Consider the following 24,959-nt stretch of genomic DNA (forward strand, 5'->3'; position numbering starts at 1 on the left):
TCTACGACCTATAAAGACCATCGTTTTCCACCTGTCTCTCCAGCCAATTGTCCTGGGTTGTAAGCTAATAAACCTTATCGACTGAGTCTACCGTTGTCTGAGTAAATCCTTACTTTCATTTCACCCACACTCCCCAGACCCACATGGCCCTTCTAAGGTTTCTCTCCTCCAAGCCTGTGGTGCTTTTTTCCTATTGCTAGGTTTTTTGTGAGTTTTTCCTTACCTTCGCTGGGGTATGTCTGGGAGTGTTGTTTTGTATTTCATGATGGTTTTTTTTTTCTTGATTTATTGTGATGTTTCTTCTTGACTTAGAAGACTTAGGCTGGCTTAGAGTAGACGACAGAGTACAGCAACTTGCAATGGGTCTGGTCTACAAGATACACTACACCACTAAGATATCCATGTACATGTCGAAATACTTCCCAAAGGTCAGTGAATTCCACGACCACAACACCAGAGGGAGTTCCACAAATCATGTTCAATCCAGATTCGGCTCAAGCAAGGGACTAAACACGTTTCGCAATTATGCCACAACAATGTGGAACGCCCTACCCACAGCCGTAAAATAATGTGAATCCCTATCCTCCTTCAAAACCGCTCTCAAAAAGCACGGGAGGCTGCAATTCGAAACTGGCCCCGGTAAATGTCCAAACCTATCCACCCACCCACCCCCTAAGCAAACAATTATATAAATATTTATATGTAGTTAATAGAGACAAAGGCAGAATTCAACTTAATTAAGCACGTTTTATTAAGACATGTTTGTATATGGGTCGGGACACTGCTGCTGACTGGGTGTCTTATCAAACACAGGTAAAACAAAAAATACTATAGAGAATTGTCAGTGCTGTAAAGTTTAAACCTTTTTAAATCTTAGACAAACTAAACACTTTGCTTTTATGAAATATTGTAAGCCGTCATTTGAGGCTTTATAAAAGCAGCAAGTTGTATTCAACACAGAGAGGAGTTAATGAGGAATCTCCATGTGCTTGTTGTAGTTAACAAAGAGAGGCAGAGTTAATGAGGCGTATGCCGTCCGTTGCATTGGAGGCGCAAGATTTTGGAGGTAAAATAAAAAAAAATTATATTCGAATTTTATTTTCCCGTTCGAATCCCGTGCCCATCGAACTTACTTCGAAGCTTCGAAGTATTTAAGACAGCCCTACATAAATGTCATGATGAATTGAAAATGGGGGACCCTGATGTAAACAAGATGAAAGTCTTTCTCTGGTCTGCATCCCCTTAACAATTGTGTGTATTGAGCCGTACTGTATTGTACCCATTCTGCAATCTGTTAATAAAGTTTCCAATCAATCAATCAAACTTCTCCAGCCCATGGGGACATTAACGTGTGATTGCGGGCTTTACAAATACATTTGATTTGCTTTAATGACAATACATTTGTATTAGGGATGTCTGATATTATCGGCCTACCGATATTATCGGCCGATATCGGCATTAAAATGTGATATCGGAAAATAACCGTATCGGTTTTCAAAAAAAAATAATATATATATATTTTTTTTTACATTTCTATAGAAATGATGTCCGATATTATCGGCCTACCGATATTATCGGCCGATATCGGCATTAAAATATGATATCGGTTGATATCGGTATCGGAAATTAAGAGTTGGACAATATCGGTATATCGGTATCGGTAAAAAAGCCAATATCGAGCATCCCTAATTTGAATCTAATCTAATACAATTTTGATCAGTCGCAAATTGCTTTCGCGCTAACCGTTGAATATTTCCCCTATAAGGGTCAACACGAACCAGATGCAATGGATAGCCTCTCCTTATAAGGAGCTGGCGGGCGTTTCTGTATGCAGATGGAGGTGTATGAGAACGAGCTTCCAGTTTAAGAATAAGTGAATGAATGAATGAATGAATGAATGAATGAATGAATGAATGAATGAATGAATGAAAACTTTATTTAACAGATTGCAGAATGGGTACAATACAGTACGGCTCAATACACACAATTGTTAAGGGGATGCAGACCTGAGAAAGACGTTTGTCTTGTTTCCATCAGGGTCCCCCATTTTCAATTCATATAGAATGACGTTCTTCATGGGAACCCGGCTGCAATGATTTTGACCACTTACGAAGACTGTTTCACGCGTTCAGGAATCCGGAGGAGGATTTTCGTGAATTTGTTAGTACAAACTTTTTATGAAGATAGTTACAAAGATACTTATGAACATGTTCGAGAATGAGGTCCAATGTTTGATGAACAATGTTACTTAGCTGTTACTTAGGGAAATACTGATAATGTATATTGATAGATAACAGATTTATCCCTAGTTTGAGCTCATTTGCTAGAAATACAACAGTAGAACGCTTGATATACCATTAGGGTGGAGACATGTCGCAGTAGCTCCACAGTTAGACAGAGAGTGCACTGCAGTCTCTCTCCAGAGTCAGACTCCAGATGTAATCGTTTGACTAACCTGAGCATGTGTGGTAGTCTACACTCTCCCCAGACCGACAGTAGGACAGCATGTGGTAGTCTACACCCTTCCCAGAACGACAGTAGGACAGCATGTGGTAGTCTACTCTACACCCTCCCCAGACTGACAGTAGGACAGCATGTGGTAGTCTACACCCTCCCCAGACCGACAGTAGGACAACATGTGATAGTCTCCCCAGACCGACAGTAGGGCAGCATGTGGTAGTTTACACCCTGCCCAGACCGACAGTAGGACAGCATGTGGTAGTCTACACCCTGATAATGTCTATTGATAGATAACAGACTCCAGATTTAATCGTTTGACTAGCCCAAGCCTAATTTGGTGGAAGTCAGTGAAATGGACACTAAAGACAAGCATTCAAACTCAAACTGGGCACATTTTATTCTACCTTTTTTGCCCTGACCCTCGATGAAACTGTAACCACTTACAGCTGTACAATTTAGAGGAGGAGGAGGAGAACGGCATTATTCTGATACCAACGACCTTGTTAACAAAGAAAGATAATAAAAACCCAGTGCCGGGTGGTAGAAACAGCAGAAGGAAACAAAATTATAGGGTTATGCTTATTGGCAGAAATTAGATCTGCTACATAGGCCGCTCTCGCATCCATAATTTTTTGGATAATATAATGAACTTGGAGATTGGTATTTTTCCATCTGCGCTCGAAGCTGAAGTAATTTCTATGCCAAGAAAAGCCCGTCCAATGAATTTCCCTGATCCCATCGACTGGTTTTCATTGGGCTTTATCAGAAATTACTTAACTGGGGGGCAAAGAATCAAAACTATCCTGTTTATTTTCTTTATTCCTACAGTATCTCCCTTGTGCCCCTTGGAGTGGCCGTAAGTTCTAAGATTTTTACCCAGTTTTCTCCAGCCTCAATGCGAGGGTTCTCTCGTAGATATAATGCACCACATGTGCTTGTCTTCCATTCCACTCACTGGATGTCATACATACTAGATTCCTCCAAGAGCTCCTCCTGTTATAAGCCCCTATAGTTTGCTCGCATTGTGAATGAGTCCCTGGGCTCTGGTTGTGTCCCTGATTGTTTTAAACTAGCTAGTATCCAGCCTCCTGCTTCCCCTGGGCCATATGATTCATAGCTTTGATTGTATCTTGTACGCCTGCTATGTGGATGATATACAGCTGTGTTTATCTGTTAAGCCTAACGGCCTTAGTGATCTGGCTGCCACTAAAGGGAAAACATACCCTAAAATAGAATCCACATGTGTTGTAATACTGAACTACTCGTTCAGTTTGTGAATTATTTACGCTGAATACCAGAGAGAATGGATTGTAGCGATGATGTCACCAAGAGATAAATCCCAGACAATGCTGATTTATTTTGCACCATAATCTAACGCTCTTTTTAGATTATTGTTATTCTTTAAACTCTAAACAGTTTTGCAAACATTCATTTAGTTGGAGAATTATTGAAGTTGATTTATCCTCCAGTGATGTCATCAGAAGACACAGAATCCTTGTGTTGTGTCAATTTGTGTAAATGAAATGATGTAGATGACAAAATAGCAATAGGGATTCATTGTTATTTTTTCATCTAAATAATTTCAATGAGCTATAATGAACACAAGGATTCAATGTCCTCTATTGGAGCACATAATCCAACCTCAATAACTCTCAATAACTGTCCAACTAAATTAATATTTGGAAAACCTTTACGGGATATGTGAGATTAATTGCATTGTTTTTCAGTGAAGTTGATAATGAGATCAGTGAATCTGTCCAATGTTTTAAACAATAACTCAAAGCCCATTTCTACAGATTGTCTTTTCAGTAATTGTTTGTTGTTCCCCTGCTCTGTTGTTTTATGTCAATTCTGTCCTCCAGCAAGTTATTTTCTTTGATGTATTTGAACTGTTCCTAATTGCTTTTTGTTTGTTTGTTTTTGTATTTCCCGTGAAGGACTTTGTAACCTTTCATTCCACAAATGAAGCTTCACTTACAGTACTTACTTATCTTTTAATGACTTGCTTCTCAGAGGTGACTGACGTTTATCACAATCCAAGATGATGAATAATAGTAATTTTAATGAGAAATGTCAGATTCTAATTGCCAAACCCTTTAACACACACACACAAGAGTATATTTTACATTTGATAATGAGATGTACCATTATTTTAGGACACATTTAGGCCACCTTGATTGAAATCAAGTTGTCGTGACAAAAACGTCTAGTAGAAGGGTGTCAACCTGCATGGCATTGAAAACGACATAATGATGGATGACACTTACTGTAGTGAACTGGCCCTACTGTGCAGATTCAACCACTGAATGAATGACTTGCTTATTCCATGCAATGGACATCTCTTCCCAAACCAACAGTTGTGATTGGAGAAAAAAATAAATAAAAAGAGGGCAGGGTTTTTGAGATAGGTCAATTGTACGTGGTCGATTAGAAATTCTTACATTCAGTGCATGATCATCATTAATAAAATTGCCTCATGACAGTCCAAACATGTTTGCATCCTCTGTAGGATGCTATTACCCCCACAGTACATAATCATGATAATGACAAACTCAAATATGATAGCTTGGATATAAGTCCAAGCATGTAAACAAGCATGTTGGAGTTTGCAATCTGTGTAACATTTTAAACGTTTATTCATATATATGTTGGGATATTCTCAATCCCCATATGAAGATTCAAGTAAACACCATATCCTATAATCATAAGGGATATTATCTAGTGTCTGGAATATACTGTGTGCATATAAAAAAACGCTCTCTTAACGTGGCGCGGCGCCAGAATCCATAATTGTATACAGTCCAGAGTGTGCTACATCAATAGGCTACCGTCTCAGTAGGGAGCACGCTAGCCTCCCTGCATACCAAGCAGGCGGCGTTGCCGGTCGACGGTATGTATAGCTGAACATATGTATGACGGCTCCTCCTCTCCAGCTTGTCTGCTGTTATCGTTTTGATCTCTGCTATTGGGCCCTGCGGCAAGTGTTATCAAGGGCAGCTGCAATCAGAGATGGTGAGGATAAGGAAGATGACACATCCCAAGCGGTGACAACGGGATGAAAATGGAACAGTTGCTGTCCGCTAAACGGGCTTGTTTACATCCGGTGTGATCGCTGTGACGTTGCCAGACGACATCTCAAATAGAACTGTTTCCCTCTGACTATGCAAGTCGGAGGAAAATGGCAATTTGGTGTCAGAATGTTCGGAACACCTTCAAGTTCAATGTTTACCTCCAACCTTTATGTTAAAACCTCTGCACCTCCCATGAATGGAACCTGCTCTAGTCTCCTATAGGGCGAGGAGGGGGGTAGTAAGCGCCACACCTCATACGGTGAAACCCGCATGACACAAAATGGGTTATGAGAACGGGTTGACATGTCTCACTTCTGAGACGTCTCCCTCCTGCGGTGCACCGCAACTCGGGATGACACGTCTCGTCAACTTCAGATGACATCAGCGGCGGGGATCCCTGGGCTCCCGCGCGCATCTGATTGGCTCGTCCTCTTGATAGACCAATCAAAGACGTATGGAGGGTGGGGTGAGGGCAGGGGGGGGGTCGCCCTCTCCTTCTTAATCTCCCCTCAACACACCTCAATTTGTTCATAAAAGGGAGAATAAGTGCTCAACCCATTTAGGGTTTAAAGCAAGTTAAGTGTGAACAAATTAGGTTTGGATCCTCCCAGGGCGGTTGGTTCACTTTGATCTGATGTGTAAAAAAAAAAAAGCTGCCATTCTTCTCCTCCTCTCCTTTCCCGTTCGCCAAATTGAAGAGGGAATTTGCCGCATCTCTGTCCGCAACGTCTCACTGCTTCGTACGGTTCCAGGACGTCAGCCAGGACGTAATTGGAGGAACAAGGAACAAGACTACCAAATGGGAGGAGGAGGAGGAGAAAAGAGAGAGAGAGAGGAAGTAATATGGAGAACAATAGGAGATTTATTCAGTTGATCGACATCAGTCTTTGAACTTGGTAGAAAAAAGAGCCTCTGATCTGATTGTTTGTCTGCATATTCCTTCCTCTGTTGAGATCCACCATGTGTTGGCTCTCCACTATAGACAGAGAGGGGAAAGAGAAAGGTGCTCCAATATTTAGAGAGGTAAATTATACTACCCCCCCCCCCCTTTTTCCAAAAGGAATTAATGTAAATACAATCCACTAACAATGAGTGAAAAGGAACACTGCTTGGCTTAAAACATGTATGAATAAGTGGTGTTCTTCAGAAACCTGGGTCCGTCTACAGGGGTGTTTAGACAGTAGACTTTGGGCAGCCAGGCTTGCACAATTACTTTGCCAACACACAGGCGCAATACGCCAAGGCAAGGTTAATCAACATTAGTCAAGTAGTAAAAGGACTGACCTAAATGGTAACGTGACATGAACCTCATCAGTATAAGTAAATGCATCAACAATAAGTCAACACAAGGCTTTGTGACATCAGCCAAGTAGGCCTGTTTGCACAGCTGCAGTAACATTCAGCCCCCTGCGTCAATGGACAGCGACAGCAATGGAGTGCCCTCCTTATCAGTAAACAGGATATGACAATAATTATGCCAGGGTTACATGACAGGAAAACAGAAACGTTGCATTTTCGAATGATTTCGTTTGCACGTCCAAGTCGAATGGCACCAGCGTTTTAGCTGGCATTTTAGCTGACCCAGAGGCAACACTAAAAAGGTGTTTTCGTTGTCAAAAGTCCCTTGGAACGGTGCCATCTAACCTCGCGCGAGCCATTGTCATTGCCGTAGACACCAACGTCCACGTTCACGTCACTGAGAAAAAAACTATTTTAACTTAACCGTTCTGCTATCGGTACTGCTATAATTTTTTCAGAGGAATTTAAACATTGCAAACTAATCTTGTTTGCCGTTTTCCCTATCTCTCCTTTCTCGTCTCTCTCTCTGTCTGCACAAGGAGTGGGGCTGTGCTGTGCTTTTTACACACACTCGCGACTCGAGTCGCTCACACATGCACATACGGGAGGAGCTGAAGCACAGCTCTGCTCTCATCATAGCGGAGACTGTGCGCGCTCTGTGTTATTTGCCATATATACTTACTCTTAGAATTATTATTATTTACTCTTGTTGTCCTGTACAGTGACTAGCGGACATGCACGCTCTGTGTTTATAGCTCTCTGCTCGCGACGAGTACCTGCCCGCGCATGCTCAGTGTTGAATTCAGTTAGAGGTTATATATGATTGCTAGTAACTGTCTAACTATGCATAACTGTTTCCACTAGAGGGCGCTATAGGCGAAGCCGCTAATGCTACCGCCAGGTAGAGGGTATTTAAGGAGATGTCTCCTCCCCCTCTATCTCTTCCCACCTACCTCTCACGGAGAGGAGAACTCATGTGCTGCTGTGTGCCAATGCAAATAATAAACCACGCCGATTAAAGGCTGAAGGGAGAAACCATGTCTCATGAACATATTATTGTTGCCCCATAGCCAGACTCTGTCAACAGAGATCGTTGCTGTCTGACCACACCTAGGCTTCTGGCAATGAGGAGAGCTCAGGAGACAACACGTTGTCTAACCTGACTGTGTTTTTCACGAGTGAAAATGCAACGTTGTGTTTTCCTGTCGTGTAACCTTAGACGATACTTCAACAAGTCTAGGCCTGTGTGCAACACAAGAAGGTCAGTCTTTTCAATTAAAAACCACAAGCCACAAGCAGAGAACCTGTCAGAAGTTCCTTCTTCCGGTCAAACTCCTTGATTGTGTTTTTAAAATCCAAGGCCAGAAGAATGTCATGCTCGATGGATAACAGTGAGGTGGCTCAGTGTTTCTTGCTGGAACGATGCTTCTACTTCCGGGGTCCATGGTACCTAGTTAGCACAGCGTTTCCGGGTCAAGTCTGTCAGGGGAGACACTAAGGATGCATAGTTATGTATGAATGTCATGTAATATCATGCCAGTCTCAGGAAGGCCTTCAACTGCTTTTTGGGCCACTCTGAACTTTAGATTTCTTTGTTGTGGTTTCACATTCTCTCTTCCAATGGTGTATCCCAAATACTCAGTTTCCATCCACCCCAGTTTTTTTTGGTATGGTATGGTTTACACTTTGAGCGCCACTCACGGCTTTTCTCGGGTTTTACGACCCGACCGTTGAATGCCACGTCACGGCTATTCTCGGGTGTTTTAAAAAAAAATTATTAGCGATCTGAAATCATATTGCATCACGCGAGCCTACCGTTGGAGATCCAGGGACCGCCGGCGATCAGATGTGAAAAAAGTGCCCCCTATCGTCTCCCAGATGGTAAATCACCCTTTTGGAATGGACTCAATGAAAGTGAATGGGAGAACGGATTTCTGACTCCACATTTTACTTCTCACTGATGCAGCCGGGGTCTACCAGAGTTCATTCTGGAGCCTCTGAGCCGCACGGATCATGTGTTCTACTGTATACACGGTTGATCAATACATTTATCGATTTTTTCGAATGGCGATCGGAAATTGGAATAAACCATTTGGATACCATCTGACCTCAAGTAAGGAATCTATGTTATCAGTGTTAGGATAATCAGTTTGTTTTCACAGAGATATAAGCGTTTATGTGATATGTGATATGGCTGTTTTTACTGTAAAACCCATGAGGAAATAAGAGCAGCGATTATCAGCGCACGGCACGAGCGTGCGTGCGCACACATATACTATCGATCATCTAGCGTTTATTTGAAAACGATTCATAAATAGGCCGACAAATGACAACGTTCTGGAATATTCCAGTAAAAGGCGATTATCATAGGCATGGGTTGTTTTTCCCCGGAAAACGGGTGATTTTCAAAATGCTATCAAACGGAAATGAAGCGATAAAAATACAATCTGCCTTGCCAATGTTGACTGGAAAATGAGTCTTTGATAAGCGACGGGCAGATTAGACACACAGCCATAATTTAAAACATAGATTAGGCAATATTAACGTTAACATTGGCCGTGGACCGTGGCATTCAAGGGGGTAAAAAGGAAAACACGGCCGGCGCTCAAAGTGTTAATCCCAGAGGGGAAACATGGTTTGCCACCAGAGCGAGTACAAATACACAAACAATAAACTGTAACATACAGTACATATGTTACAGTAAGTTACATAGTAGAAAAAAAAGAGAAGAGAGCCTCACAATACAGAGCTAGCTGTGTTTGTTAAATAATCTAACAGCAGCAGGAACAAAGGACCTTCTCAGTTGCTCAGTAGAGCATTGAGGCATCAAAAGCCTGTCACTAAACAAGCTTTGCAGAGCATCAAATACATTATATAGAGGATGGCCTTCAAAAGAAAGAATATAGTTCAGTTTAGTCCTTGGCTATAGTGATCTCCAAGGAATCAGGGGAAGGCCAATCACTGAGCCAGCCTTTTTAATAATTTTGTTCATACGATTTTTGTCAATGACTGTGATGCTGCCAGCCCAACAGAGCACAGCATAAAAGAGGACACTAGCAAGGATACCTTGGTAGAAAACATGAAGAAGTGACCTGCTGATGTCAAAAGATCTAAGCTTCTTTAAGTGAAAAAGTCGAGACTGGGCTTTCTTCTTCCACTCCGTTTTAGGAAGTGGAAGAACATCAGTGTTACGGCCCACCAGGACTTGAAGCTCTTGTACCTGCCGACCGTCAGGGCCATAGGACACCATGTCTCACCATGTTCTGCGGGGAGAGACACAGGACTACACAAAGCCAGACGGACATGCCACCGTTTAAGAAGATGTACATGGTATATTTGGGTGGGTTTTCTGCGACCAGGTTGGTTGACTCTGTAGTTTACTGGTCCTACTTTTCCGTTTCCTCAAGAACCTATTCTCGGCAGAGGGGACAAGAACTAGGACTCAATCTCCTGGCGGAAACTCCCGGGGCTGCACACTTCTGTTGGGCCATATGCTCTCTGACTATGGGCCATATGTCCAACATACGAGTGCGCATGGCCTCTACATGGTAAATGGTGCATTTTTATATAGCGTTTTTATCCAATTTTATTACAAATTTTTTTCCTCACAGACGTTCAGATCGGATGGCGATGTAACTTTGCGAGCTTCGTGACCACTTCACTTTAATATTGATTACGACGCAAATTTTACGACATACACTCACATTATACCTCGTAGATATGGCGAAGCAAATACCGAACAAGATTGGGACATTAAATGTCCATGTTGATTGTATCAGGTCTTTGTCGGGGAGGTTGCGACCTGCACCGCCCCCTATCTCCCTGTCTCCGGCTGTCTCGGAGCGATGACCGGAGCGTTGAACGTCCCGTGATTAGATAGATAGATTCGCTATCAGCTCTATCTTTAATCTTTCAAAATGTTCAGTTGCTATCGCCATCAGCTCTATCTTAAATTTTTCAAAATGTTCAGTTACTATTGCATGCACTCATCTGTGTTTCACTACACACATGAGTGCATGCTTACCAACTGTCAGTCTGCAACACTACTATCACCGACATCTAAGAAGGGAGATCCCCCCTTGAATGGCCCTTCTAAGGTTTCTCTCCTCCACACTGCCTGTGGTGCATTTTTCCCTATTGTTAGGTTTTAGTGAGTTTTTCCTTACCTTCGCGTGGGGTATGTCTGGGAGTGTTTGCATTCATTCATTTATTTGCATTTATTTTAAATTTGTTGGACCTTATGGTGTTCTTGTTTTGTTCTTGACTTATTGTTATGTTTCTTCTTGACTTGTTTAAAGAAGACGTGTCCGGCCCATGGGGACATTAACGTGTGTTGTCGGGCCTTACAAATACATTTGATTTGATTTGATTTGTTCCGTGCTGAGCTCGATGCTAGCATTCTGCAGCTAACCAACAGACTGGACTCGCTCAAAGAGGATGTAGCTAGCACGACCACGTGGCTCTCTAGGGTGGAAGAAGGGATGGCAGAGGTAGCGGTCGTAGCTGAAACCAACTCCACCAAGATCTCGGAGATTGAAGACAAGTTCTATTTTTTACGAAAATAAGATGGCTGACCTAGAGGACCGGAATAGAAGGTGCAAAGTCAGAATATGCGGCTTGCCCGAAAACGATGCGCCGATTCAGTATCTCGAAAAGATTATTCCACAGTGGTTTCCGACCGTCTCTAAACCAGAGATTGAGCGGGCGCATAGAATATTCAGGAGCGGTCCCCCGGAGAAGGGCGAACGTCCACAAGCCTTTATATTTGGCTGCCTGCGGTTGCTGCCTGCATCAGGCTATTCTCCAAGAGGCCAGGAAACGCCCTCCAAAAGTGGGTAATTATTCCCTCAGATTCTCTGCGGATTTCAGCGACTACACCGCCAGACGTCGCAGGGCTTTCTCTAAGGGAGTTGCTCGGGAGAGGGGCATAGAAGTCTACCTATTATACCCTGCGACTCTGAAGATCAAGATGGGCCGCGGAGTTTTCTCCTTCAACCTCCTGTTCACGTCGCCGTCCGAGGCGGAGAGGTTCCTTCGAAGCGGCACGGCGGCCCCCCCGGCCGAGGATGGAGAGCCGGCCCCGGCGGAGCAGGTAACGGGCACTGGGGAGTGACAGGCCTCGGAGCCTTGGTATGCTAAGCGCAAGCTATGCTAACTTTCCGGCTTTCCAAGCTAACACTAACGTTACCACTCGCCTACCGCGGCCTTTCAGACCAATAGAACGGTAACACTCAAGGTTTATCTACGCTGTATATTTCCAGAAATGGGTATGCACACTAACTATTTTCAAGTATAATTCAGACGACTTGTGCTTTTTAACGCATTTGCCTTTTTATTGTCTGAACATTGAACTTCGCACTGAACTTCGCATTGACTGTTATGCATATTGTCTTTTGTCAAGTTTGCACTTGGACGAACTGTGCTTCACAGGTTTCACTCAAACGAACTATGTTCTAACGTATCTGCCGTATCTGCCGAGGGGGATGGTCCTCTCTCGGCGGAGCTACCTACGTGAATCAGGATATAACAGGCCTTGAGCCGGATTAAACTAAGCTTGAGGCGTGCTGGTTGCCCAGCTCTCCTAGCTAACATTGCCATTGCCACGTGTCTACTATGACTTTTTTGCTCCAGCTGAATGATAACGCTCAAGGTTTGTATCCACTGTGTTATCTCAATGACGGGTACGCATGTTGCCCTTTTCTCAAATTTAACTCAGACAAGCTGTGTCTTAATGCACCTGTTTTTATCGTCTGCACTTTGAACTTTGCTTGGAACTCTGCATAGATTTCTTCTCTCAGTTGAGTGAGAGAAGTGGGTTCCTTTTTTCTAAATTGTTACAATATACCTTACACGCTCGCGCTCGGAACTCAATAGGACCTTAACAAGTAGATATGTATCTATTATGGTGTTCTACTCCAAACGAATTACATTCAGTCATACTGCAGCCTTTTTAGACTATGGCTAATTTGAACATATTGATCTGGAATACAGGGGGTCTCAATATACCGCATAAACGCACAAGTGTACTAACGTGGCTGAAAAGGAATGAAGTGGACCTTGCTTTACTGAGTGAAACGCACCTTTTATTGGTGGATAACGCAAGACTGGCAAATACATTTTACCATAACATAAGTTCTTCTTCTTTTAGCACCAAGGCCTGTGGGGTAGCCATAATAGCGAAGCGAAATTTGAATATTAAACTGTTAGATGTGTGGTCTGATGCAGATGGTCGAATTACTATTGCTAAAATAGAATGTTCTAACTGGAAAATTGCGCTGATTTCTGCATACGCCCCTAATTTGTATGACGCTAACTTTTATGCTGTACTCACTGCAGCTATGCTGAAACTACCTGATTACTCATTCATAGTAGGAGCTGATTTTAATGCAGTTTGGGATCCATTGATTGATAGGTCCAATCATGCTGGAGCCTCTGATCAGAAGCAAGCTACCACAGCCCTACAGGCCTGGTCTAAGGACCCCTTCCCGCGAGGGAAGGTGGGGGGGGATCGTTTCAAAGTCTCTGATCAAGCTTCTTCTCGTCTGTGCCTCGTATCTGAATCTAACTTACACCCGGAAGAAACTCACATCATAACGTCTTCGCCATAGCAATGACTGGCCCGGCCCCTCTTCTCGTTGCTATGTGACACGCTGTCTTTTGACCCAAATCACTATGGCAGCGGTGATGTTGATATTAACTTGGCATGCACACACACCCTGCTTGCTGCTAACACACTGACTCTCTCTGTTGTCCTCCTCCTCTGAGATGGCTATAAGTAGATGCTGTCATCCACCAATATTTGACATTATATACACATTGAAAAACATAGACATCCTTCATTCCTCCCTTTTGATTCTTCAATCAACCATCAGAATCAACAAACTACTTGGTTTTTCAATCATACTCGGCTGTCGTTTGAACATACACGGCCCCCCCTCCTTTGTGCCAGATGAAGGAAGACAGCATCCCGTCAAAACTGGATCTCATTAGTCGATGCCCACTATGCATTCCCCATGGCACCAGGGAACACACAGCAGCCCATCCACCCAACGACACCCAGAGAAACCCCACAGCCCCTCAGCACTCCTCCCTTCTTTGGAGTGCTCCTTTAAATATTTTTTTTTAATTTCCCTACAGCGGTCATGTCCTTGGACGCAATGAAGGCACTTGACAGATTGGAGTGGTCTTACTTGTGGGCAGTTCTTAGAAGGATGGGGTTGGGTGAGGGTTTCATTCATATGATCAAAGTTCTCTACACAGGGCCTTCGGCCATGATCTTAACGGGGAAGTTCTGCTTGCCACTCTTCTCTGTCTCATGCTCTTCTAGACAGGGTTGTCCTCTTAGTCCCGGACTCTTCGCCTTATCCCTCGAACCTCTAGCTCAATACATAAGACAATCCCAAATTATATCTCCTGTTTCAATTCAGGGCACACATCACCATCAGCTTATATGCAGATGATGTACTCCTGTTTATGCAGAATCCCTCCGTCTCTCTGCCTCATCTGCTCAGCGTGATAGATGAATTTGGCAGCCTGTCCGGCTTTAAGGTCAACTGGCCAAAATCGTCTTTTCTTCCACTTAACGAGCCTGCGAAGCAGTGGCGGCTCGTGAATTCTTCACGGGGGGGGGCGGAATTAATTAGTATCCCCCTCTATCTCTCCTTCTCTCTCTTTCTCTCTCTCACACACAGCGCGACGTGGAATCGATTCGTTACACAATCAGACCTAGTATGTGTAGTAGTATAGTAGTATATACCAAGAATAACTTCAGTATGAGTACAGGGCTGTACACATATTTTGCATATTGTTAAACGAGCCAAGGCTAGCTATTAAACTATCGATATGAATTGAAAATGGGGGACCCTGATGTAAACAAGACAAACGTCTTTCTCTGGTCTGCATCCCCTTAACAATTGTGTGTATTGAGCCGTACTGTATTGTACCCATTCTGCAATCTGTTAATAAAGTTTTCATTCATTCATTCATTCAAACATAGGCGATATTGAACAATAATCCACTTATTTTCAATCCAAACGAAACTCCACTCCAGAGAGAGAGAGAGAGAGAGAGAGAGAGAGAGAGAGAGAGAGAGAGAGAGAGAGAGAGAGAGAGAGAGAGAGAGAGAGAGAGAGAGAGAGAGAGAGAGAGAGAGAGAGAGAGAGAGAGAGAGAGAGAGAGAGAGAGAGAGAGAGAGAGAGAGAGAGAGAGAGAGAGAGAGAGAGAGAGAGAGAGAGAGAGAGAGAATTAACTCACTTTGTTTAATTGAAACGTGGTCCAGCGGAGGGCTTGATAAAGTGTATGTCCACTGACTGTCCCCCAGACTGTTGTCGATGTATATCCATTCCACTGCCCACTGTCCAGACTCGAGACTGCATCACAACACACAGCATCGAACATCCTGCAAACTACCGTTCTATCGTCCACTTTTAAGCAAAACCGAGAAATGCGGCTACGGAAAAGTACTGTCGTCGCCGCGTCGGCCAATCAGAGAGCGTCTCCGAGAAATGCGGCTACGGAAATTATAGACGCCTCTTGCTTAGACCGCTTCAAAACGCGCCCGTGTTCCATCATAATACATCATATTTCAACGCACAGCGCGTTACGCACTGATTGGCTGCGACGGATACAGCGATGAAACAGTGCACGGCGTGCACGCGCACTCAAAGTGCTATTGCGTCTAGCCCGAGAGAAATGCGGCGAGGAGAATGCGGCGAGGAGAATGCGGCTACGGTAACGGAACGTATTCTCTATCAGACAGTGAGTCACTTCCTGTTCAGGAAAACAATTATTTATATTTGATATATTAACGTTATATTGTGCATTGGAAACACAAACATACTTAAAATTTGTAAATATTATTCATTTTAAACATGTTTATATTATTTATAGGGCTATAAAACAAAAAAACAAAAAAAGATATTTCTTATTCTTCTCTCTTTTAACCAGGGTTAACCAGGGGGGTCGGCGCCCGAGCGCCCCTAGTGGCCAGCCGCCACTGCTGCGAAGGCTACCATCCTACCTGCAAACATACTTATGGTGGAGCACTTTAAATGTCTCGGGATTGAAATATTCCCCACTATTAGCCAGACGGTAAGGTATAATTACTCCAGCTTGGGTTACAGGATTACAAATGACCTCAACAGATGGTCCAAATAAAAAAATGCATTACAGGCCGTGCGTCAATAATTAAAATGAATATTTTACCCAGAATTAACTTTATCAGCTCCATGCTCCCGTTATCTCCTCCTGTTGGTTACTGGCAGAAATTGCACTCTGCCTCATATAAATTCGTTTGGAACAATAAACGCCTGCGCTTGAAGAGATCAACTGCCCAAAGGAGTAAACTCGATGGGGGCTTAGCATTTCCAGACTTTAAATATTATTTTCAAGCTTTCTCTCTGAGACCTCTGATCACTTGGTTTGATGCTCAAGCAGCCGTGTCTTGGCGACCATTGGAGGAGAAGATGGTGTCCCCATATAGACTTCAGGATATTGTGTATACCAACATATCAATTAAGCAGTGATGGGCAGTAGCTAGCTACAAGTAGCGACGCTACATAGCTTAACTACAATTCTCAGTAGCGTGATGGTAGCGTCGCTACTTTTTAACCAGGGTAGCGGTCTCTGTAGCGGAGCTATTTATAGAACGAAGTAGTGACGTAGCGACGAGGAAACGCTACACGCTACTGTCGGGAGAAACAGTCTAGAGTCCTATAAAGATTTGTGAGGAGAAAAAAAAATCCCAGTAAAAAACCCACTATGATTGGTTGGTTGGTTTAGATATGAGTATGACGACTCACGATTGGGTATGGTAGGCCAAAACATTACGGGTAGGCCAATCAGAGGCAGGATAGGGCGGGACTCCAACCCGCAAATCAGGAAGTGAAAATCAAAACACAGACGTACTGAATGAATTAATGCAATTTAACGGATTACATGAACCAGTCCGCGCGAAATGGCAGAGGGGTTTGATGGCATTGATGAAGATGATGATGTCAATAACAACAATGCCTCTCCATGGCCCTATCTGGGACACATTTATGAGTTTGACTGAAAAAACGGCTAAAACATATGCTGCTCTCAACTTCCCACACGACCAGCACTAACTTGAGAACACATTCAGGTGAGCTGATGAAAATCAACTGTTCCCAAACAGCACACAAGTCAGTACACTTTTTGTCAACAGCTTTAACTAACAGATAGCTGCTATCATGATGATGTTTCACTGTAGGCAGAAAATGAACAATATTATGGGGGTGGAGAAAAGAAAAAAAGAGGGAAAAGCAGTGGTTCTCAACCTGTGGGACAGGACCCCCAGGGGGGGTCTCCACATGATTTTGGGGCCATGGAATGTTTTGTGAGTTACATATTTAAATACATTTGGTCATTTAGCTGACACTTTCATTCAAAGCAACTTACAAATTGTGTACAACAAGTCAGCAGGAGTGGTACATATCTAGCAGCCAAGGATAAGTAGTATTGTTTGTCAGTGTCAAGCTTGAGTGTTATACTCTGAGTACATACTGTAGTAGTAAAGACATATTAGCATAGTTGGTAGTAGTATATACATGGTAGCATAATACTAGTAAAATGAAGTAAAACAGTTACAATTCAGATATTGAAGAAGTGTGTTTTTGGTTGATAAAGTGGGCAGGTTTCAGAAGCTGCAGAGTTTAGGGATAAATAATACATAAAGATAGAATAGAAAAGAAAAAGACCATTACTGCATCAAAAGTAATCAACAAACTATACTATAAAAACTGATAAAACCCAAATGGTCTCTTTCTTTTCTTTTGTAGAGGCTGCACCCAGCTAGCCTTCCTGGATTTTGTACATAATACAAGTTCATGTTAAAAGGATGACACAAAAAGCCAGACCGAGGGCTTGTTTCAGTTTTATAATAAACAATCAAACTGAGATTTTTTTTGCCTGCCTATTTGTTTGGTGGAAACTTGATCATGAATAAAAAAATTAAAAAAAAGCAGTGCCAATGTAGCTAGCTATTTTTGCCATGTTCTTGTAGTGTAGCTTGCTACATTTCTCTGGGGATAGCTTCCATTGTAGTTGAGCTATATTTAATCGAGAGTAACTTGTAGTGTAGCTTGCTACATTTTCCAAGTAGCTTGCCCATCACTGCAATTAAGCAATGCAAATTACGATTTGGCCATCTTATCACACATGTGATCCAGACTTGGCGTGACACCCAGAAAGTGGGTACTAACCGCCATCAATGGCACACGCATTCCCCTCTATTCAATAACAATCTCCTCCTTATTGGACAACAACCTATTAGGTACCCTAGATGGGAAAAGAAAGGCATCCACACGTTGGGGGATATCTTCGATAACTCCTGGGCCCTGTTTCTTGTACGTGGTTCAACTAAGTCGATCAAGATGTCATTATCCAGCTTCAGTTAACCCGATGTTTGAAGCCGGGATTTTCCTGTTCCACGAAGGTGGATTCAGTCTCGTTAACTCAAGCCAGACTTGCGACTCAGGCTAAATGCGCGCGGCCGCTTTAGGTGAAAAGCCAGCACGTATCGATGGCAGAGATCCTGATTCTCTAACGGCATTGATTGATTAATTGATTTAAGACTTTATTGACAGATTGCAATACGGCTCAATCGCCTCGCCGACAAGTTAAATGCGTTATCTATAGGCAAATTTTAAGTCCCTCATTACCTCAATCAATCAGATTATATTTCTTTAAACTTGCCTGCTGGATTGAATAATCAAATGAGATCTTGCTAGCGAAAATAATTAGTTAACTGTTATACAGAATTACGATACGGCTCTCTTACCCATTGATTGATGTATAGTCAATCTTTAACTTATCTCCAATGTGGTCTAACGGGTTGTTCTTTTGACTTTCACACAGACGACCGGGGTTCGAGACCCTAGTCGTCTCCTTCTTTTTGCAATATAGGAATAATTCAATTTGGTGCACGTTGAGAGCTATATAAAGAATGACATCCTCAATGCATGTAGATTTATAATATTTTAACTTAAAACCAGGCTACTTTGGCGTATAATCATTAATATTATATTCAAAAAAATCATATTGGAAACACCGGATTTTGAACCCCGGTCGCTGGGTTGGCAGGCTTGAGCACTACCGCTGCACCACTGTGCCAGATGGGATAAATTCATTGTTTATACATTAATGAACGAGAGACCCGTGTTTAGAATATCCTTTGTTTTGAATGAAGTTTATCTCTTTATCCTCATTCATTAATGTGACGTCAACGGCTCATTCAATTTCTCAAATCCGTCAAACAGCGCATCTCATCAGACATCTTAATCCCAGTTACAATTAAAATAACCACATAATGTGTACATCGCACGAGCGAGCGCCACCGTCGCCACGGTATATATAACGTGCATTATTTAGGACAAAGTGAATTTAGTATCAGCATTTTGGGTCTATTTTACATTTCAAAAGCCCCCTCTGGAAGAATGGAGCACAAAAACGTAATTCAGAATGGTATAATGCAGATCGTAGACTGTGGGAATAATTTCAGGAAACGGGCTGTCACTTCTTTGCGGGGGCGTGGCGATGGTTCATCCGGCTAACTTGAACTTAAACCCTGCTTTCGACCAGGCTCAAACTTTTGGATCTGTTGTCATGGTGATTTGGAAAATCCACGTACAGGGAACCGGAAAGTCCGGCTAACTCAGTTATCCAGTTAAAGTTATCCGGCTAACTCAGTTATCCAGTTAAAGTTATCCGGCTAACTCAGTTATCCAGGTACAAGAAACAGGGCCCTGGTCTCCGCTCTTTCCAGGATCTATCCAACGGATATGATCTCCCCGGTACCTCATTTTTATTTTACTTACAAATAAGAGCAGCTCTGAAGGTTCATGGCGTTCCATGGGACGTTCCACTAGTGCATCACCGTTTTCACAAATTCTTTTATGACAAAGAGACATTGAGCGAGCAAGTGTTTATGTGTTTTTGGGGGGGGGGGGGGGGGACTTCTGGGGGGTGGGTTAGGTCTTCTGTGTTGTTTGTGATGTCATTATTATTTTGACTTGATACTTTTGTACTTTTTCTTGTTAATCGTATTCAGTATTATTAGTCTAGGGTTATATATAGTGATGCCGGTAACGCGTTACTAAGTAACGCGTTATTGTAATCTGATTACTTTCCCCCGAAAATAGTAATCTAACGCGTTAATCTTTAAAAGCCAGTAATCTGATTGCAGTTACTTGTCCAAGTGGCTGTGCATTACTATTTCATTACTATCTCATCATAAATTCATAATGCAGGCGGAATGCAGTATTTTATTTCGTTTTCGACAGTCAAAAATACATTTTGAGCTGTTTTTCTTTTGGGAGTGACGTAGTGTGGGCAGTGAAAGGGTTACACAAGAATGTGTCCCGACTCCCGCGGGCCGCGGCGTGACTGGAAACTCTGTCTGTGAGTGACTCTGCTTTGGTACAATCACATTCCCCATCCACAGTCTGCGAATCAGAGGCAGAGTAGGGCGGGTCTTCACAGCACGTCATGTGACATATGCGCCAATCGTGTGACAGCAGGGCTCCGTCGTCGGAGAATTCCACCCCAAAACGCTTGGCAAAATTAAAAGTGAGTTTCTGTTCAGACTTCCATCCCAAAAACGCTCGTCAGTCACTACTTCACATTCATATGCGGAGGAAACAAAATACTGTCTACCGCTAAAAACAGCACATCCAATTGCATTGAAAGCATCTGGAATCACAACACTAGCCGACGCTTCGACTAGTAGGTACAGGAGGACTCGGAGGCCAGCCAAACAGCAAAAGAGAGAGATTGTTTCTTTCCCTTTTGATTAATGTATATTTGATGGTGGCAGAGCAAAAGCTCTTATTTGCCAGATTTACAGTTAATTTACATGTTAAAGAGAGACTGATTGTATGTTTATAGAGAGACATTTATAAAAACAATTTAATAGTTACAGACTAGTTGATGTAATTGAATAGTTCAGCCTGCATTTGTTAGATGTGAATGGATACACTGGTTTTGTAAAACCACTGGCTGGCTGCTCTAATGCTGTGAGCATCATAGACTGTTGCTTTACCATACTTGATGGTACAGAAGCTGAAGCACTAGTTTAACAATTTACGTTATGTGCAGAGAAACAAGTTAAAAACAATTTATGCACTTTCAATAAAGCGTTTAAAAAAAACGGTTGGGGGAACGACGACGACTTCGTAACCTAGTTACTTTCAAAGTAACTAAGTTACTCTGATAATCAAGTAATCAGTAAAGTAACTTGGATTACTTTTTAAAGGAGTAATCAATACTCAGTAATCGGATTACTTTTACAAGTAATCTGTGGCATCACTGTATATAACACATATTTCTTATTGTTTTATCATTATTAATACTATTGTTTGTGTTATTATTGATATTTTGTGGAAAGTGAAAATAAAAAAGATTTGATCACACCCCCCCCCCCCCCCTCACATTCACCCATTCACACACACATTCACATACCGATGGCGGAGGCAACCATGCAAGGTGCCAAATTGCTCATCACTAGCAATTAGGGGTTAAGTGTCTTGCTCAAGGACACATCGACACGATGCCCAGGAGGAGTGGAAATCGAACCGGGAACCTTCTGACTACCAGACGACCGCTCTACCTCCTGAGCCACTGTCCCCCCTCATCCTCCACATGCTCCACTATACTAGGGTTGTTCTTCCCAAGCGTTCCAGCAGGCCCCTAGGGTGACAAGAATACAACAACTCAAACGGTGAAGACCAGGTGGATGAATTGTGATCCTCTCTTATGGCAAACATGAGATAGGGTTGGTCAGTTGGTCCCAGTTATGACCATCCTTCTCCATCACCTTCTTCAGCATTTCTTTTAGGGTCTCATTGAATTGCTCTACTATGCACTCAGTGTGTGTAACACTCAAGCTCGATACTATTTGATGAACGATGCCAATGACCCTTAGCTGCCTCTCTTGCTGACTTGTTGTTCACAATTTGTAAGTCGCTAATAAAAGCGTCAGCTAAATGACTAAATGTGCGTAAAGGTGCTTCACCTTCAAACGCTGGCAGAGGTTTTTCATTATGGTTGACATCAATGGGTGTTGTCCTTGGGGGGGTTTTCCTCCCTGTTCACTCGCCTCTCCTCTCGACTGACTCTAGACACGCAGGCCTTTTTCTTCTCTCACTAATTGGGGTGATTTGTCCCTGGTGTGGAGGGAGGATATTGGGAGGTTGGGGCTGGGAAGACCCGAGGAGGTCAGGGCTCTGCCTCCATCTGCTGGCCACATAGCGCCCTCTAGTGTGACCTATTCCCGGATGTCACAGGATGTACAGGAAATGAACAGTGTTGCACACACGCTCCTCTCACTCACCTAAGGGGCGTGATTACCAAAGGTAGCCGCATTTCTGGCAGACGCTCTCTGATTGGCCGACGGCAGTTTCTACACTGGTTAAGCTTAGGCACTCTTCGAAGTTGGTTAAGGTTAGAGTTTGTCTTAGAGCGTGACGGCAAGTTCTTTCGACGGTTAAGCTTAGGCACTCTTTCGAAGTTGGTTAAGGTTAGAGTTTGTCATAGAGCATGGCGATAGAACGCCAGGTAGTTTGCAGGCTGTGTGACGTGGAAATGGGCAAAGACACAGCTCGCCACGCTATTGGGCGCACATGTCACATGACCAGAAACGTCTGCCAGAAATGCGGCTACCTTTGGTAATCACGCACCTAAGGGGCAGGCCGTTGGTCCGGGATGAGACGGAGCCAAAGCTATTCACCCTGCATGACACCTCCTCTTGGCCCCTCAAAGACTCAAAGCCAAGACGGATCATGACCTCCTGTTCGGTGCCATATCTCCTACAGGTTGCTGTTTGGGGAAGACTGGCACAAGATCACTAAGCACCATGGCCAAAGCGTAGGAAGATGAGGGAATAGCAGGTGCCACGTCGCCTCCAGCTTACACCTATTCCTAACATACAGCCTTGCGATTGAGCGAGCAGCAGTGTGGCGCGCAAAAATAAATAGCCTCCAGGAATTGAAGTTCAATGCGCTTCAGCCAACTTTAGATTAGGATGGCTTTGGTGCAGAGGACAGTACTTAAGCAAGCGTTCCACTAAGGGGCACTTCAAAATAGACGACCCAAAGTAAGACACTGGAGCACTGATGAAGTCTGCACATTTATTGCAGGGGGGTGACTGATGTTTTGACAAGCGCCTTCAGGAGTTAAACAAATTACAGCTGTCGATACTACTGGTTCTATTTGTGCTGGTGTATCATGCCTCCACACTGTGGCTATTGATGCAAAATGTCTGTGTTCAATTCATCTTTGACACAACCATGCTGCCGTTTAGTCTAGTGGTCATAGTAATTTGCCGGTTATGCAGTTAATTCAGCAAATTATCGAAGGACGAAGATTATTTTATTGTCAATGTACTCAAGACAATTCAAATTGGTAATTTTGCATATTCCTCCTTGTTAGAGATACACACAGTCCCCCACACATTCATCAGAGAGGTCAGACCCCAGTGCAGCGCCCCTGGAGCAGTATTTGATTTGTTATATTGTTTACACTGCTTTTTACTACCTGTACCTCCCCTCCCCCCTCCCCTATGCTGCTATGGTGCCTGCATTTCCCCAAGGGGATCAATAAAGGAATATCTTATCTTATCTTAAAACAAACAAAGTACCAGGTACCAATAGCGAGAAGAGTTGAGTAGAGTAGAGTTGAGTCGAGTCGAGTCGAGTAGGTACCATGCAGTCGAAAAGCGGCATTAGGCAGGATGGTGGGCACCGTAGATGTAATACCAGCCACACTTCAGTCACCAGCTTTGGGGCAGCAACTGCAAAGGCACAGTCACCCATTTTTTGTCTTCAGCCTAGATGGAGGGACCACCAGAAGAGAGTAAATGTCTGCTAAATAAGATTTTGGTTGCCTGTTCACTAATTTCCATGAAGAAAGGAGGAAACAGGGCACAAAATACAATTAACAGACACGAAAAACACACACAATTAACAGACACAATTAACATGCACAATTAACAGACACAATTAACAGACACATTTAACATGCACAATTAACATACATAATTAACAGACACAATTAACAGACAACATGCACAATTAACAGACACAATTAACAGACACAATTACCATGCACAATTAACATACATAATTAAAAGACACAATTAACAGACATAATTAACAGACACAATTAACAGTGCACTGAACATCCCACAGCAAGGTACCTCGCTCTAACAAAGCCCAAAGACTATCCCTGCTAAAACTGTAGCCTCAGTTCATATTGTAGCCAGAATCCCAGCAACATGCTTCCAGAACAAGCCCCAGCTCAAGAGATGGACGACATAAGGAGACCGCCCTGCTTTTGCCTCCAACCATTGCCTCGAGCACAGGTGCAGGTGGTGCATGGCTCTCCCTCTCCGCTCGAGGAATACATTGACAGATGTGTGGAGATCAATGAGCTTCTCAAGAAAGGTCATCGTTCTGGTTTCCCACAAAGCTAAGCAACAGTAGATTTTACTCCGTTTGGTTTTGATGTGTGGGTTGGATTTGAATGGGTATACGGGATGGGTGGGTTGGTACTGCTGGCTGCACCTCAGGCTCTGCCAAGGGAGGTCTGGAGAAATTCACAGTGTAATAAGTTACTGAACTCCAACCCACACATCAGACCAAATCTTTTTTTTTTTTTTTTTTTTTTTAACAAAGTGCAATACCAAACAGGGCTGTTTTGCCTAGAGGTCGCTGTTTGATGACCTTTAAGTAGTATTCCAGACCTCTAAATCCACACAAAGACAATACACATTTGATCTAATGAGGGACCTTTTTGTTGTGTAGCATCATTTGGTGTATTCATCTTCACACTCAGCCTTTTCAAACCACTTATGTTTCTAGTTTCTTTCTTTCTTTCTTTCTTTCTTTCTTTCTTTCTTTCTTTCTTTCTTTCTTTCTTTCTTTCTTTCTTTCTTTCTTTCTTTCTTTCTTTCTTTCTTTCTTTCTTTCTTTCTTTCTTTCTTTCTTTCTTTCTTTCTTTCTTTCTTTCTTTCTTTCTTTCATTACTAAGTATTTACCCGGTAAATATATGGTAAACTTACAATTTTAAAGGAAGGGTTACACTTTCAGTAGTCATGGTGACATAGCACTCTCC

This window comes from Notolepis coatsorum (assembly GCF_963971535.1).
Source record: "Notolepis coatsorum genome assembly, chromosome: 8".
Classification (NCBI taxonomy): domain Eukaryota; kingdom Metazoa; phylum Chordata; class Actinopteri; order Aulopiformes; family Paralepididae; genus Notolepis; species Notolepis coatsorum.